This window comes from Artemia sp. Qi Xiang Cuo, chromosome 10, assembly GCF_049724085.1.
Source record: "Artemia sp. Qi Xiang Cuo chromosome 10, ASM4972408v1, whole genome shotgun sequence".
NCBI classification, from domain to species: Eukaryota; Metazoa; Arthropoda; class Branchiopoda; order Anostraca; family Artemiidae; genus Artemia; species Artemia sp. Qi Xiang Cuo.
Window position 1 is genome coordinate 48,889,838 of NC_142803.1, and position 17,953 is coordinate 48,907,790.

General features: G+C 35.0%; 1 long non-coding RNA gene across 1 annotated transcript in view; it reads right to left on the reverse strand.

Annotated features, from left to right (window-relative positions):
• The window catches only part of LOC148947844 (uncharacterized), an 83,375-nt gene extending 71,306 nt beyond the window's left edge, over positions 1–12,069 (reverse strand). The window contains exons 1-3 of the long non-coding RNA XR_016142314.1: positions 11,995–12,069; positions 11,531–11,662; positions 7,725–7,832 (exon numbers count right to left, since the gene is read on the reverse strand). This is a non-coding gene — a long non-coding RNA (uncharacterized LOC148947844). The remainder of the gene's footprint in view (positions 1–7,724; positions 7,833–11,530; positions 11,663–11,994) is intronic.
• Between the last annotated feature and the right edge of the window lie 5,884 nt (positions 12,070–17,953).

Consider the following 17,953-nt stretch of genomic DNA (forward strand, 5'->3'; position numbering starts at 1 on the left):
CATCTAAATTAACATTAAAAAAATGAATACTTTTTTATCATAAAGAGTTTAGCCTGTAGAGTAGTTTCTGAAAGTTTTATTTTTCAAACCGACGCAATTTCCAAGATGGCCGACGGTATCTAAAGTTAAATAAAAAACATAACCTATCTTTTTTATCATCAAGAGTTAATATTGCACATACTATCAAGGAAGTTTCATATTCATAACCAACTACCTTTCCAAGGATAGCCAAAAGTACCTAAAGTAGAATTGGTAATGTTCTATCAGCTGTAAGCCACGCCAGATAGATGATAAAAGAAACTAGTCAAACAGGTCCTCTCAACGGAGGAATGGATTGCAAACAGTAGTTTCTAATTAACCGATTCCGACTAAAAACAAGCAGAAATTAACATTGGTTGGGCGCGAATTTTTTTATCATGAAGTGTTTAGCCTGTAGACCCATTCCTGAAAGTTTCATTTTCCTAACCTAATCAGTTTCATTTTCCTAACCTAACCCCTTTCCAAGATAGCCAAAAGTAGCTAAACCTTAAAATATGGAACTATCTTTTTTTATAATGACCTGTTTAGCCTGTAGACACATTCCTGAAAGTTTCATTTTCCTAACCTAACCCCTTTCCAAGATATCCAAAAGTACCTAAAGTAGAATTGCTAATGTTCCATTAGGTGCAAGTCGCGCAAGATAGATGATGAAAGAAACTGGTCAAACAGATCCTCTCAAGGGAGAAATGGATTGCAAACAGTGGTTTCTACTTAACCGAGTCAGACTCAAAACCATCAGAAATAATTTTCATTTTCCTATACTAACCACTTTCCAAGATAGCCACAAGTACCTAAAGTAGAATTGCTAAGGTTCTATCAGGTGTAGGTCGCGCAAGATAGATGATAAAAGAAACTAGTCAAACAGGTCCTCTAAGGGAGAAATGGATTGCAAAAAGTGGTTTCTAATTAACCGAGTCACACTCAAAACGAGTAGAAATTAACATAAGTAGGACGCGAATTTTTTTATCATGAACTGTTTAGCCTGTAGACTCATTCCTGAAAGTTTCATTTTCCTAACCTAACCCCTTTCCATGATAGCCAAAAGTAGCTAAATTAACCTTAAAAAATTAAACTATCTTTTTTTTATCATGAACTGTTTAGCCTGTAGACCCATTCCTGAAAGTTTCATTTTCCTAACCAAACCCCTTTCCAAGATAGCCAAAAGTACCTAAAGTAGAATTGCCAATGTTCTATCGGCTGTAAGCTGCGCAAGACAGAGGATAAAAGTAACTAGTCAAAATATTTAATGAAGGAAAAGATAAAAATTAAGGGTTTTATTGACGTTACGTGCCTATTAATTGGAATTTAACACCTAAACGCACTTGCAAAAATCACTGCACTGGTGTTTTGGATTTGCCAAGATTTAAATGTTAAAATTGATAACGAATTTTAATTAAGGAGAGACACCACTCAATAGTAACCGAAACTCTAAAAACCAATAACCCTACTTTGGAAGTTTCAAGCTCCTATATGCAAAAATGTGGAATTAATTTCTTGAAGTAGTTGATACTTAATGAAGAAAAAGGTGAAAATTAAAGGTTTTATGAAATTGATCATAAGAATTAAATTATTCTATCAGATATGTTGACACTTTGAGATGAAATTTGACTCGCATAAGCTTGTGGGTATTAAGCTTTTGAATCTGATAAGAAAAAAGAAACTTAAAAGTATTATAATGGGGGACTGTGGATCCTTTGGGGGGCGGGGGGGCCCTTTGGGAGCCCATATACCTTTTGAGGACGGGGGTTTTCCTTGGGGGTGGGGGGAGGGGGATCGGAGCCCTTTGGGGTTGTGGTAAGGGACCTCACAACACTGTTCAAATGGAACTTGTGTATTATAACGACCACAGAGTTTCACCCTCAAATCCTCTTCTAAAGTCATCTTTTAAATCATCTTTTAAAATGTCTCTAACTGTTTCACCGAAATAATTCCCTAAAATAATAATTTGTTCTGAAAAGATATAATAAAGCCTAAAAAAGTATTATAATGGGGGACTCAGGAGCCATTGGGGCGCCGGGGGCCCTTTGGGAGCCCAGAGAACCTTTGATGACTGGGGGTTTCCTTCGGGGTTGGGGAGGGGGGATCGGAGCCCTTTGGGGTTGTGGTAAGGGACCTCACAACATTGTTCAAATGGAGGTTGTGTATTATAACGACCAAAGAGTTTCACCCTCAAATCCTCTTCTAAAATCATCTTTTAAAATGTCTAACTGTTTCACCGAAATAATTCCCTAAAATAATAATTTGTTCTGAAAAGATATAATAAAGCCATTTAACTAATCCCCGTGTAACTGAATCCGCATGTAACTGAACCCTCGTGCAAGTCAACCCTCGTGCAATTCAACTCCCTCAAAACACTTTTCAGCCATTTCTTGTTATTTTTTTTTATTTCTAAACTATTTAAAATTGACAACACTGTGCAAAACATCACTTGTGTATTATACAGTACACATTCATCCCATCTCCTCCAAAACACAGGAAAGAGTTTGTTACTTGCTTACAATATAACTATTATAAAGAAAAAATATATTTTAATATTAAATCTTTTTTTTTAGTGAAATTACTGAGATATTTTTTTTTTTGAGAAAAAAAAAACACAACAACAAATGTTTACATAAAAATAGTAAAGAGCTTTAAAGATTAGAAATCAAAAAAGACTGGTCTCATGATATAGAATAGTTTTTACCATGTATTATGGATTTATCACGATCAGGTATGTTCTTAGGTATCCACTGTGCGAAGAACCTAACCTCGTCTTCAGGACGGTGATAACCCCCTTCAAATTTAGGACACTTAAACTCTTCTAGATTGAAAAGGGGAATCCTAGGGTCACACTTTTGAATTAAAACTTTATCTGTAGGTACATTGTCCTTTACGTAGAGCGCTTCAACCCCGAAAAAGCTGCAAATTTCACCGACTTCCTCCTGAACATTTCTCAGTTCCCGACCAGCATTATTAAGTGGTGTAATCACTCTATCATAGAATCCCAGTCTGTTTATATGACATAATGTAGTATTCCACAAACTCTTATCACACTCAAACATGTTATAGTTCACTATCCAATGATAACAGTCAATTTCATCAAGTTCCATAGACAATAATAAAAATGCACATTCAAATATAACACCACAAGATGATTTTTTCAAACTGATAAATTCTGTGTCATACAGTCCTATCATCTTGGAAGTTATTAATGTAGTTGTTAAGCAGAAAAATACTTCATCAAACTTTTATATCTTCGCTCAAGGTTGAATGGAGTTATGGCTAGGGAGATGAGTCCTAAAACCATCTGAATTCATTGGAGGGAGGAGTCATAAAACTCTCCAGGAACCTAACACCCATGAACATCTAAAAACTATGTCTGAAAACCCAAACAGCTAATTAAATATTCTAATTCTTGATTCAGGCACGTAAGGCTCAATAGTAACCGAAACTCTAAAAAAAACAAAAAAAACGGAATATTGATACCAATAGATACAACAAAAATGTTCCTTTAGTAGCTACGCAATTAGGCGAAAAATGAAGATATTTCAATGTTCCTTTAGTACCTACACAATTAGGCTAAAAATTAAGATATTTATGCAGAGTTTCAACTAGCTATGGCTAAGTTTGCTAAAGACCAACTATTTTCTTGCGAAAACACACAAAATCAGAAAAAATGTTCAATGTTCCTTTAGTACCTACGTAATTAGGCTAAAAATGACCTTTTCAAGTGATGAATAGGTTATATCGCAGGGGGCTAGGATATAAACTATATTCTAAGAATATCTGGACCCTTCGAGTAATGGGAGTATTAAAAAAGCCAACGAATTTTATTTGAAATCAAAAAAATACTGCTTTTAGAAACGAACATTCACAGAGCAATTGGAAATTTAGCATAAAAACACTATAGGATGCTTCCTTGCATTGTTTAACTGAGCATAGCGCCTCACATCTCTTCCTTTAAATAGAAGTGAATGTCTATCTTTTTCTTGTGTTTTTATAAGCATCCTTATCTGTTTTCTTGTAGCGCTCGAATCTTCGAAAATATGTAAGGGGGTATTTTCATGATGTATTTTGCTATGACTCACATTGCTGTCAGGGGTGACATCCAACTTTGCTCGCTTTTGCTGGGGGGTTTGATCAACAACTTCCTAAAATAAAACTAGTTTTCTCAGTAGGTAGCTTGCAAGCTTAAAGAGCTAAATTTCAAGCTACTTAAATACATAATGAAAAGAGCGGAAGTCCTAGATGGAGGCTAAACCAAGCATATTTTTAATATGATACTCTCTAAATTAGAGCGTTTTATACTTTTAAAAAAGCTTCCTATTTTAATTAAACAATATGTCTCTTAATTTGGTCAAATTGGCCTCCAAAACATAATTTAATTTTCAAATGCGAAACTATTTTTTACTCATTTTTTGTTATTAATACATAGTCTTAGGAAAACTTCATAACCACATATAGAGTTAAAACACAATCTCCTAGAATTATTTAAACTAAAAAATTTTCCCCCTCCTCCCTCAGAAAGTTCACAAAAACACAATATCCTTATCTTTAGTGAAGTGTTTTTCTATTCATAAACACATTTTTTAAACAAAAAAGTTACCCCCACCCCCCTCACAAAAACAAAAAAGACTAATCTGGAGTGAATCATTTTTTATACTAGTAATTTTCACGAATATGTAACAAGTACCATTTTTCCATACCATACAACAAAACCCAATTCCTCCTAGAATTATTTAAACTAAAAAAAAGTTTCCCCCTCCTCCCTCAGAAAGTTCACAAAAACACACTAGTCATATCTGTAGTGAAGCGTTTTTCTATTCATAAACAAATTTTTTAAACTAAAAAGTTACCCCCTCCTCCCTCAGAAAGTTCACAAAAACACAATATCCTTTTCTGTAGTGAAGCGTTTTTATATTCATAAACAGATTTTTTTAACTAAAAAGTTACTCCCACCTCCCTCACAAGGACACAATATACATATATTTAGTGAAGCATTTTTTCTACTCGTTTGTTTCCCAAATATTTAACAGGTACCATTTTTCCATACCATCCAACAAAACCCAATTTCTCCTAGAATTATTTAAACTAAAAAGTTACCCCCTCCTCCCTCACAAAGTTCACAAAACACTATAGCCATTTCCGTAGTGAATCATTTTTCTATTAGTAAAAAAATTTTTAAAACTAAAAATTTACCCCCTCCTCCCTCATAACCCGACACTAGCCTTATCCGTAGTGAAGCATTTTACTATTCATAAAAAATTTTTTTTCACTAAAAAGTTCACCCCACCACCCTCAGAAAGATACCATAGCCGGATCCATCGTGACGCATTTTTCCTACTCGTATGTTTCCCGAATATTTAACACATACCATATTTCCATATCATCTAACAAAACACAATTCCTCCTAGAATTATTTAAACTAAAAAGTTACCCCCTCTTTCCTCACAAAAACACAATAGCCTTATCTGTAGTGAAGCATTTTTCTATTCATAAACAAATTTCTTAAACTAAAAAGTTACCTCCCCCTCCCTCAGAAAGACACAAGAGCCTTATCTGTAGTGAATCATTTTTTCTACTCGTATGTTCCCCGAATATTTAACACGTACCATTTTTCCATAACACCCAACATAACCCAATTCCTCCTAGAATTATTTAAACTAGAAAGTTAAAATTTTAATATCTCTGACATACACTTTTACGGTGTTGAAAAATGGCGAAAAGAAAATACTTAAAAAAAAAAAAAAAGTTGGATAGAAATAGGTAGAAGCTAGAGGTGAAAATACTCACATTTCCAAATTCAGACTGCTATTGAGTACCGTCAGTTTCTTGCATAGATGTGGATTCGTTCCGTCTTGGTTTCTTTTCCGGAGGGGTGTAGTTGCAAGAATCCTTTTCCTTAAAAAGGAGGCAAAATTTAGCATGGAAAAAAACAATTCCCTTTTTTACAGAAGAAAAAATTAGTCTGCACAAAGAACCCCCTCTAACCACACGGAATCAGGGAACATAGTCTCTCTCAAACCCCGTAAAGCTCTTTTAAATGATACAAGAATTACTTATTTAACACAAAAATTTCGTTTTTAACGGATACCAAGTAAAGAAAAACTGTGTTAGAATTGATTCATTGCCCTCTTCCCTGTCATATATTTTTATAAAAGCCTCTTAATCATCTATGAAATCCATTTACTTTCATCAAATACAATTGAAAAATATCTGTCTAATTTGGTCAGAAAACAAACTCTTTTGTCAATGAGCCTTGAATCGGACATATCCGTCTTTTTTTTTTCTTAATACCGATACGACGCATACCGCGAACAGATCACATCAGCCCGATAACAGCTAGAGTACTTAGATCCGAGTTGCAGCGGAATATTGTTTTGAAATCATCCCCTCTTTGGTAACATGTTAAACACAGATGGCTTTATTTAGAGCGGAAGAAGATTGTACATTTTAAATGCGGGATTGGGAAAGGATTCTTTTGAACGAAAAAGAACTAAAACTACAGAATTATGCACCTAACAGAGCAATGGAAAAGGGAGTTTTTTGTTTTACATAATAGAAAAAAGCATGTTTTGCCGTTTCTATCGAATATACGCATCATATTTTAAGCTTTGGGTTGTTGGAGGGGGGGGGGGGCTAAATACCCCCTGAAATTTGAATTTACTAGTAAAACGATTTTTTTTTTATTAAATAAAGAATGAATGTGTACTCATATTGAAAATATAAATATCCATTGTTTCAGAGTTAATAAAATCCAGTGTACTATGCTCGATATGCTAATACATAATGAAAATTGAATTCCAAAGCATGAAAACTTTATACAGGGTTTCAATGACGAATTGTTAAGCAATTCTCTGATTGGCTGCCTAAAAAACAGGTGTCAGCTCGAAAAAAAACCCCACTCTGATTGAAAAAAAAACTTGGATTTGAAACGTAGTTTTATAACGTTTTTAATCACGTGTAGTTTTAAGAATGTGTATGTGAACTCATGACCTACATTCATTGTGCAATTGACAACAAAAACAGAAAAAAAAAACCTCCCGTCTGGTAGGACAAGTATCGTTCATAGTAATAGGTGCTTGACCCGTGGTAAGCCAATGTACCGGTTAAACTACACACATATCCACGTGTAATTCAATGTGGATTTTTAATATATAGATACATTACTACTATTGATTGTTAGTTTGCCGCTTTTTTCAGTTGTTCTGTTTAAGAATTTAAATATTGTAATTAAACTTTTGGACAAAATTTGAATATTTAATCAAAATTTTCGATGAACAGTAGTTTTGTTGGATAATTCCTTAATAATATTTTTACTACAGTGCCCGGTGGACGGAAAGGAGTATTATTGTTCATATGGATGAAAATTCTGCCCTACTCTCAAGGGTGTATCCAGGATTCTTGTTCGGGATGGGAGGGGGTGGAGGGGTAAAAATGTTTTCAAAATGCGCCAAAAATTTGTTTATATGCATGTTTGTTGCTTTTTTTTACGAGTCAGACAAAATTTTTTTTGGGGGGGGGGGGTCAAACCCGGTAACCCCTCCCCCATCCTGGACACGGCCTTAGCGACTTTTCATCTTTTGGGAGGTGAAGCTAAAACAACCTATATAATAGAGTTCTTTGATATTTAAGTATACTGTATACGTATGTTTAAATTCACTGAAACATTGGATACAAACAGGAAAAGAGAAATAGAGTATTACCATTTGAAATCACTGAAAATGAAGCTCATTGCAATACTTGGCAACCTTTCAATTTCCATTTGAATGAGCCATTTCTCGATCGTCTACCGTTGGTTCGATACGATCACCCTGGGGGAAAACAACGACAAATAAACAAGACCCGTGATCCTTCTTCTGGGAGAAAAAAACTGCAAAATTCTATATTTTTGAAGATATTGGCTTGAGACCTCTATACTATCGTTTTCTGATATGCTGAGTTTAATCGTGTGATTTCGATTAAGATCGCTTGACTTTTTGAGGGCGTTTCCCTCCTTTTTCTGAAATCAGGCAAATTTTCTCAGACTCGGAGATTTTGATGGGTTTAAATTAAACTTAATAAATTTCATATACTTCATTCGGAATGCGCATAAAAAGTCAATTCTTTTAATGCATTAAATTGTTATTAAAATTCCCTGTTTTAGATTTTTGCTTATTATTGGCCCGAGTTGTTCCTTACTTATAGTTCGTTGCCATGAACTGTTGGATGCTATTATTAAAGAACAAAGAAAAAAACAAGCATTTTGATAATTTGCCCTTTTAGTAATTGGTATGCCCTTTTTATCATGTGTTATATGTATTTCGGAACGTAATCTTAATAATAAAATTCGCATCTTTTCATTTTCTTTTTTGATAATCTAGCTCTCGACTGATATAAAATAGCTTCAGCATGGCGAAATCATGGGAGACAAGTTTGAATAAGCTACAGCAGTTTGGGGTATGGGGTACAGCAGTCTAACTGTATGGGGTCTCCAAACACCAGTGATCCATATGTCAGTGGAGCTACTGTGAGTCAGAAGGTGTCAATACATAATATAAATTGTAAAACAGAGCGAAAGAACCAAAAAACGTATTTCGCGTTATTTAATTGGTTATTAATGACTGGTTTTTTGTACAGGGAAGGTTTTGTTAGGATTTGGCAAGATTTGGCAAAAATATTGGTTTTAAAAGTTTCCAAACATTTATGTGAGTGAGATAAGAAAATACCAATCATTCCTTGAAAAAGAGGAATATCGATCTGAAAACCCAAAAAGATAGGATAGACTGGGGTTTATCCAGGGTTTATTTTTTGGGGGGAATGGTTACAAAAAAAAACTATAAGAAAACGCATCAAAAATTTGTTTATATTCATTTTTGTAATTTTTTTTGGAGTCAAACAAACATTTCGGTGGGAGGGTTCAAACCTCCTAACCTGCTCCCTGGATACGGCCTTGGGAATAAACCAATAACTACGATCTTTGAGGTCAAGGATGGATTGTAAACCGTGTTACAAAAAAGGTCAATTAGCATCTATTAAATTGCAAAAGCAGAATGCCCCAATGGTAAATCTATCCTTGTTTTTCCCAACAGGTAATCAGAGGACGTCATCTGCTTCCCTTTAGCCTATGTCTTGTTGCTTTGACGTTTAGGGACAAAATGAGAAAAAGCTTATTAAAAAGAGCTTAGAAAGAGCTCCACAGATGGGACACAACACCATATCAAACCTGGGATGTCTCAGTGTTTATTATCAAGAATAATGTTGAGGTTCCAGTCCACCATTTGGAAATGCACCGAAGGAACCTTTTACCGGCAATTAATCCCGACAACAAATATCTTTTCCCGACTCTATAACAAGGAATTTTTCCCCCAAATAGGTAATGGATTTTTTTTTTTGAAGACACGATTATGCCGAGAGTGTCTATATCTGTATCGCTGTGTTCTGTATATTTAATGTGATACTACTAACCTCAATTTCTGGGGACGGTTTTTATTTATAAAAAGTAGGCATTGTTTGTTTCAGGCACAATTAAGGGATAGATGTAATGTAATATCTGAAATAATTTCTTAGACCACACTGCTTTTCCATTTGCAAAAAATTAAACAAGAAAAACGGGTTTTAATTTCTATAAAGCAGTGAATACAAGACAATTAATTTAACAAAAATACTCCTAATATTTCGGCTCCACCTCTGGGAGTCTTTCCCAACGAAAAAAAAAACAAAAAAAATTTCTGACATTAACATATAAAACATACTAAACCAACAAAAGAAAAAATATAAAAAAATAAGGAAAGAAAACTCACATATTAAATAAAAAATTCCATTCACTGGCGTATAAACAAAATCGAATGCTTATATTGATTGGAACACGCCTTCTCGCAGAATATAAATGGAAATCTATCAAAAAATGAAAATATATTTATACTTAAACTAAAACAAAAAAGGTTATATTAACTACAGAGGATGTGTAGTTAATATATTATTTGTTTCTGTATGGTAAAAATATGCTAGTATTTGGCCTCCCCATTGCCACCTTACTTTCATTCTTCAAATAGCTCACATCTTTCGCCAAATTTTTGCCTCCTATGCTAGAAGTGTTTCTGAAAAACCGCGTTTTAACCGTTTTTACCTCCCCTGTCTTAAAAACCCTATTCCGCTGTCTCATATTCTGTATAAATGTCTTTTTGCATTATTTGCAATAAAACTGACGAGCAAAAATCCAGTTTAATTCTTTTGTTTCGTCAAAACACTCAGCATACCAATGTAGACACACAACACAAGATTAATTAACATGCATAGCCTGACCGACCAAGAAATACGATAGTTTCGAAACTGGTTGAAAACATAATAGAAAAATTAGGTACTTACGTATTATACGAGAAAAACTCGAAAATTTGGATCGCGAAGATCAGATAGGACAATAACCGGTTAGTTTATATTGATAGTAATGGAATATAATGTCTCATCATGGATGTTCAAATTAAGATTTCGGATTTGCCAAGGACCGACGAACAGGCAATTATATTTTTCCAGGATAAGGGGTTGTTGCCCAAAGCAAAACAGTGCGTCAATGGACATACCATGACTTTGTACTCTTACGAGAAGCAACATCTTTGGAAGTGTAAAACCTAACCAAACTAACAACAACATTCTGACCTAACAACAACACTTCTGCGTTCTGGGCACATAATTTTAAGTTGTAGTTTTCACAATTTTGAATATAAAATGTTCATCATGTTTTGTTTTATTTCATTAGCATTAACCAAACTTCACTTCTCGAGTGTCTCTCGTACAATACATAAGTACCGAAATTTATAACCAATGATTTGGAATTCTTATTAAGTTTGTTTATATTTTTTGGTTTCTTTTCCATTTTATTGCCTCTTATTGGGGTACGATTTAGTAATGTTGTTGTTGTTTAGCAAAGGTATTTGTTCGTTTTTTTTATTTTTTTTATGCTTTGTCTTTTCCTTTGTTTTTGTAGACGATTTTCCTATTAAATTCAACAAAATAAACACTTTGCAGAAAAAAAACTTTTGGTTTATGCAGAGTTGGGTCTTGTTTAAGTTTTAAGTAAATTCATACGAACTCGTTAATCGGTAAGCTGGGGGCCTTTGGCCCTCATTTGGGTGGTGTAGCTCAGTATTATATAGGTTTTACGTTTGTGTGGATTTGCCAAACGAAAGAAAAGAAGAGGCAATTGAATTTCAATTTAAAGCAAAGACATCATTGAAAAGAAAGCTTAGAAATTTGTTTCTCAAAAAAAAAAAAAAAAAAAAAAATCATCGAGATCCAAGCAACCGGTCCACACCCCGAATTTTATATGCCTTTCGTGTTCAGTCTTTATTAATTTACTTTTTTTTGTCATTATATAAACAGCGCCTCTGATAACACCTATACTTTAATTGAAGCTTTCATGAAAATAAACGATGCTGTATGTTCATGCCAGACAGGAAATTAAATGAATTTTTCATGGATCAGTTGGAATGTTAAAGGCCCTTACAGAAGCAGAATTTAAAAATGAATAAAATACCTTGAGAAGGTGCAGGCTTTGGACAGAATCAATGCAGCCAGTGAAAAGGTTCTTAGTCGCTTAGGAAGTGTCTGGAAACTTGCACATATTATATACTCTTCTGTAACTAGTTGTACAAAACAAAATTCTTGCCTAAAATGTATTGGAAATGAGTAAAAGGGAGACCAATTAGGACATACATGTAGCCTTTCGCCACGAAAATTGACATTATTCACGGTTCTCGCTTACAAGAGAGAGAGAGAGAGAGAGAGAGAGAGAGAGAGAGAGAGAGAGAGAGAGAGAGAGAGAGAGAGAGAGAGAGAGAGAGAGAGAGAGAGAGAGAGAGAGGGAGATAGAGTAAAGAGCTTTGATATATGAACGAAGGTCATATACTATTCGAAATATCTTTCCCGAGGGAAGATAAGGATTTGGGAAGTACGACCACGGCCTTGTGACACCGTTTAGCCAAAAACTGTGACACTTACTCCCAACAAATAGTACACTTGTAGTAGCCATGCTGGTCATAGCTGTGGCAAACCAATAGAACAAATACCAATGAGGGCAGTGCTCGTAGAATCTGAGGATCGTCACAGATAGTCCACGAAGGACTACGGTAGCGTGGTACATACAATGGTGCCATCATTAGTTCCGTACTACCTATACTGGCGACATCAGTACCTACACTGTTGGCGCTAGTGCACTATAGATGGTCGTCAGTGACGTCAGCGTTCAAAAGTTCATTATTCCAATACTGGAGGCCGACGAATAGTGTGTTGCTCGGTGTAATTTTTGTGTCAAATATTATGTCACCTTATATTCAGTGAAGAAAAATTATCTTAGCAGAACTATTCTCCTAGAGCAAGAGAAAACTAAAACATTGAATTGGTTATCTTTCATAGTTAAAACAAAATATTCCTTATTGCTCTTGAATACACATTGAAACATATTGACTAAATGTCATAAACCAACGGACATTTTTCTTATCTTTCACTTTTAGCTGGACAAGTTTGTTTAACTGATAAGCTGTCCAAAGGTTGAAGATTGCCAGCAATGCACATGTCACTAATCTAAGAACTCACGGCTCAAAGGTTGAGGCAAGCTAAGTGCCTAATCAGAAGGGTATGCATTAGGGGAGGGGCAAATCTCTTATCTGTCAGCGGCGGATCCAGGATTGTTTAGAGGGGCGCAAAATAGGTTGATCCAATAAACTTGCGTTAGTAACAAGTTTAATTAACGCAACTTGCATTAATTAAGTAAATTACATTACTTTAGACTATGTTGAGGGGAGGGGGGCCATCTCGCCTCCTGGATCCACCACTGTTATCTGTCCCTTGACATCTAAAATCATTACCCTCATTGTATAAGCAGAAATTTGTCCTTCGAGTGATTAATCTGTCACACTTTTTTGTTAAGCGTAAATCGTTAAAAGATATGAAGCACCAGCATGTAAAGAAACAACAACAAAAAATAACTCACAGTTTATTTCAACATAATTTCCTCGGTAATGAGTTGAGAAGAAACCGCAAAAAAATTACCTCTGCAGGGTGGGTTTGTCCACTTCAGACCTATTTTAGCAATCGGTATAACCCTAACGGTCCAGGCTTCCATGACCAACGGCCAATGACCAACCGTTTATTTACTATTTTGACAGATTTGCCTCCCTCCACACAATTTTTTCACTGTTTACAGTTAAGAAAACCAAAACATTTTCCTTTATTTCTGAACAACCATTTATTTTTAATCCATTTGTGTAGCCAGAGAAGCTATACAAGAGGTTGGACCCACTTCTTCAAATGTGGAATTATGTAAACAAATTTAACCAACCCCAAAAAATCTTCTTCTTCTCGTTTAATTATTTAAAGACACTAATTCCTAATCTGCACGCGACTATAGGCCTTGCTACAGATTGAATCGAACCATGGGCTCTGTATTGCCAAGCAGAGACTAATCCACTGTGCTACCACAGAGTCGTCTTGCTAGAAGAGTATCTACAAGTGGAAGATTTATATTTTATCCGGTAGAACCTGGTGCTGCGCTGGTTTTCTTTTCGGCAGCCAATAATTGGCTTTTAGGGAAAATGGCGCGCCGCCAGCTGACGCCGGTTTTTCTTATTAGGGAGGAGTTTTAAACCTGTTTAAAAACACCCTGAGTGACTTATCGTCAAATCTGAATAAACAGACTAGTTTGTTAAACGCCTTTAGAATTCCGAGAGTATGTGCCACATAATGACTCAAGTAGATTTGAGGAAAACGAGACACTAGCAACAGCACTTAAAAATCTGAAGGATGAAGAGTCTTTTTTCCGACTTTGCTATCTCTTGCTATTCAATAAACAGCAGTGTCCACTCCCTTCGTGCCTGTGTTTTCATGATACCTGTCGTTGTACTCGATGAAACCTAGTAATCACACAATTAGTAATCACCCATTTCATTTTTCATCTTTTTTTTTTTACCAATTTGAACAGTGAGCAATAAAATGAGAAGTTTTCATGTGCAATTTTAAAGCAAAAACAAGGATTGGAGGTATTATTTCAATTTGTAAAATTTGAAACAAATCAAAACTGTCGTGTCTTTTTAAATTTTATTTTAGATCCAAGCAGTTTCAGTATTTTGTTCATGCATGACATTGTGAGGTCGTTTTATAAAGGCAGACAAAAAATTGTGGAAAAGGAAACTTTGTAGTTCTCTAAATGCCAAATAAATAGCCGCTCTGAGGCATACTGAGTCACTTGAAAGACGGAAACTGATAATGCTTATTCCCAAGATTAAAATATAAAAAAACGAAAATTTTGTAATGAAATACGCAGGAAACTAAAGCACGGGGATGGAATGACCGAGGGAATGGCAAATTGCGGCTCATGACATGAGATAGATCTTAAAAGTGAATATTCTAAATAGATGTATAAAAGTAAATTAAGATCTATAAAAGGGAAATTTTCTACGAGCCACTTCAAATACACTATCAAACTATGCTGCTGGAAATCAAGATGCTGCTGTAAGTGAGAGAATAAGCTCTTTAAGAAAATCATGTGAAATTTCTGGGGGCGCCGACCCCGGCCTTCTTTATACGTCACTGCCTATTCTGTCTGTAAGCTCTTATTGTCATTTTCTAGTTAGAAATCAATATCGATAGACTCTTACAAAGTTACTTAGCACACCGTAGTCACTACAGAAACACAAGGCTTAATACAGACAGACTGGCGGCGCACCACCAAAAATTTTCTCCACGCCCGCACGTCTTTCATCGGCGGCGTACCGCCGCTAAATCTGAGCGGAGTCGGATCTATTTACCGGCTGAATCATTTTCCTGAAATTCGTAAATGATATACCAACACTAAAAGGAAAAAAAAAAGACTAATCAAAAGCAATTGAGGAAAATATCCTGAATTTGGGAGACACAAGATTTCTTGCAATTAGAATTTATTTCCATTGTATTATTTTCCATAAAGATTGATGTCTGGGCAAGATTAAAGAAGGAAATTTACATCAAGACTTTGAATGAACTTTGTCATTAAACTCTGTCTGAAAAAATCTAGTGAATAATCTGGAAGTTCACTATTTTGTGAACGACCCGAAAAATTATTTATTTTGTTTTGTATAAATATGCTAGTTTCAATTTTATTTTTAAAGTTAAAATATCACGCATTATTTATAAGCCTGTGAAACTGTTAGCCAGGAAAGTGTATCAGAAATAAAAACAAAGAGAAAGAAAAAAAAAAAACAGAGACAGAATAAGGTTTGTGCATTGCCTCTGAATCTAACGTATTAAAATCGGCTTTTCTATCATTATGCCAGAAGTATGAGTAATCTTGCAGGTAATTATAAAGGTTTGATAAAAAAAAAAGAAAAAAAAGACTCGGCTGGTCTGTTAACAAAGAAGAATATTGTCTCCTCGCTAAACCGCGTCATCATAGCATTAATTACGGCCTAAATCATCCAAATCATTCGCCCTAGGTAGTATTAAATAAAAAAAAAGACAAGTTTTTTTAACTGAAAGTAAGGAACGACGTTAAAACTTAAAACGAACAGAAATTATTCCGTATATGAAAGGGGCTGTCCGCTCTTCAACGCCTCGCTCTTTACGCTAAAGTTTTTTATTTTTTAAAAAAATAAGAGTTGTGAGAAAGTCAAACTTTAGCGTAAAGAGCGAGGCGTTGAGGAGGGGACAGTCCCTTTCATATACGGAATAATTCCTGTTCGTTTTAAGTTTTAACGTCGTTCCTTACTTTCAGTTAAAAAAACTGGTTTTTTTTTAATTTAATTTTTGAACGTTTTTGAATTAATACCGGTTTTGATTTTGGCTCACCGTACATGAATAATTAAAACACAATTTGCATATTAATTTTACTTTTATTTGGGTAAATGGCTTTCTCAAAACTTGTTTAGTTTTATTTACGAACGTTTTTATTAGTAACAAATATACGTAATTTACGAATTAACTTACGTAAAAAATTTCTCCCCTATTTTTTCCCTGGCCGTAGAGACTTACGGGGGAGCTTATATTGAGGTGTATTTTGTTAACTTTAGTGATTGAATAAATTGGTTGATTGAGTATTGCTTGAACTTCTATATTCATATATTTTTAATACGTATATTAGGGGGCTCACCCACTATTCAATAACTCGCTCTTTAAGCTAAAGTTCAAATTTTGTTCCAATTCTTTCAAAATGACCCCTTAATCACAAAGGCCGTTATTTATAATAAATAGCTCATATGAAAATACTAAAAAATCTTTGGCTTAAAGAGCAAGGTATTAACTAGAGGGTGAACCCAATCATACACGTAATATTTTCTGTTCGTTCTAAGTTTTGATGCTACTCCTTGTTTTCAGTTGGAAAACTTGTTTTTTTATATTTAATTTCTTATCTTTTTTTAAATAATGCTGGGAAATCCGACGCCCCCTTCATAGCAATGTCCCTTCCCCCATGACGACTTCCTTTATGTAAAGATCTTCCCAAATAACCCCCAACCCACCCACTCCCCTACTACCAGAAAAAATCCCCCCTGAAAACGTCTGTATACTTCCTAATAACCAATACTATATGTTAACATTGGGTAAAGTTTATAACTTTCAGCCCTCCCCCCGGGGACTTCGGGGAATCAAGTCATCCTAAAGGGCCTATTTATCATATTTTTAACCATTCTGAACAAAATGGCTATCTCAAAATTTTGATCAGATGACTTTGGGAAAAAATGAGCGTGGGAGGGGGCCTAGTTTCCCTCCATTTTTGGTCACTTAAAAAGGGCACAAGAACTTTTAATTTCCGTTCCACTGAGTCCTCCCACGATATTCTAGAACCACTGGGTCGATAAGATCACCCCTGAAAAAAAACAAAACAAAAAAACAAACAAAAAAAACAAATAAACACGCACCTATGATCTTTCTTCTGGCAAAAAAAAAATGCAAAATTCCACATTTTGTAGATAGGAGCTTGAAACATCTACAGTAGGGTTCTCTGATACGCTGAATATGATGAAGTGATTTCCATTAAAATTCAATAAATTTTAGGGTGTCTTTTCCCCTTTTTTCGAAAATGAGCCAAATTTTCTCAGGCACGTAACTTTTGATGGGTAGGACTAAAACTGTTGAAAGCTATATATTTGAATTTAGAATCGGAATTTGATTCTTTTGATGTATTTATTGATATCAAAAACCCGTTTTATAGAGTTACGATTACAATTGAACTGGGTCGCCCCTTACTTACAGTTCGTTACCACGAAATGTTTGATATATTGGATTGTAATGAAATTTAAAGAATTTGGTCTAGGTATATGATTTCCAATTCGGGGTGGAGGCTCCACCGATGGGCAGCCTCCCCATTATTTTGCTCCCCATTATTTTGCACCGATGGGGAGCCTCCCCACCACAATATTTTGGTGGGTCACGGCCAGAATGTGCACCCTTTGGCGCTGTTTTAATGACCTTAAACATTGTATAAAAGGTGTTGTGTATACACAGAATATTTAATTAGTAAAAAAAAAAAAAAAAAAAAAAAAAAAAAAAAAAATAATAATGCCTAGAGAACGACCCCCAAAAGATACCATGTTAATGGTCTTTTAAGAATCCTTCGGTTGAATACAAGTAAATTTTGAAAAACAAAATTTAAGTATCGCGAGGGGTATCGGGATTTTAGAAATGCTTAGGTGGGACATTGCCCAAAATCGGTTGGGAACCCCTTGTCTAAGTTAACAAAGAATAATTAGCATAATTAACAATAAACACCCCTGAAAAAAAAATCCTGGATACGGCCCTGACTACAACAAATCACCACATATAAATCATTATCCTTTCCCTTGACGTAGGCGCGCACCCACGGTGGGGGGAGGGGAGTCTAAAGGGGATATCTGTTTTGAAATCTTAACTAATCTGCTCAGTTAGTCAAGCATTCCATAGTCCCTACTTAAACTTCCATTCAAGGAGCTAAAATAAACCTAATGTAATGCCT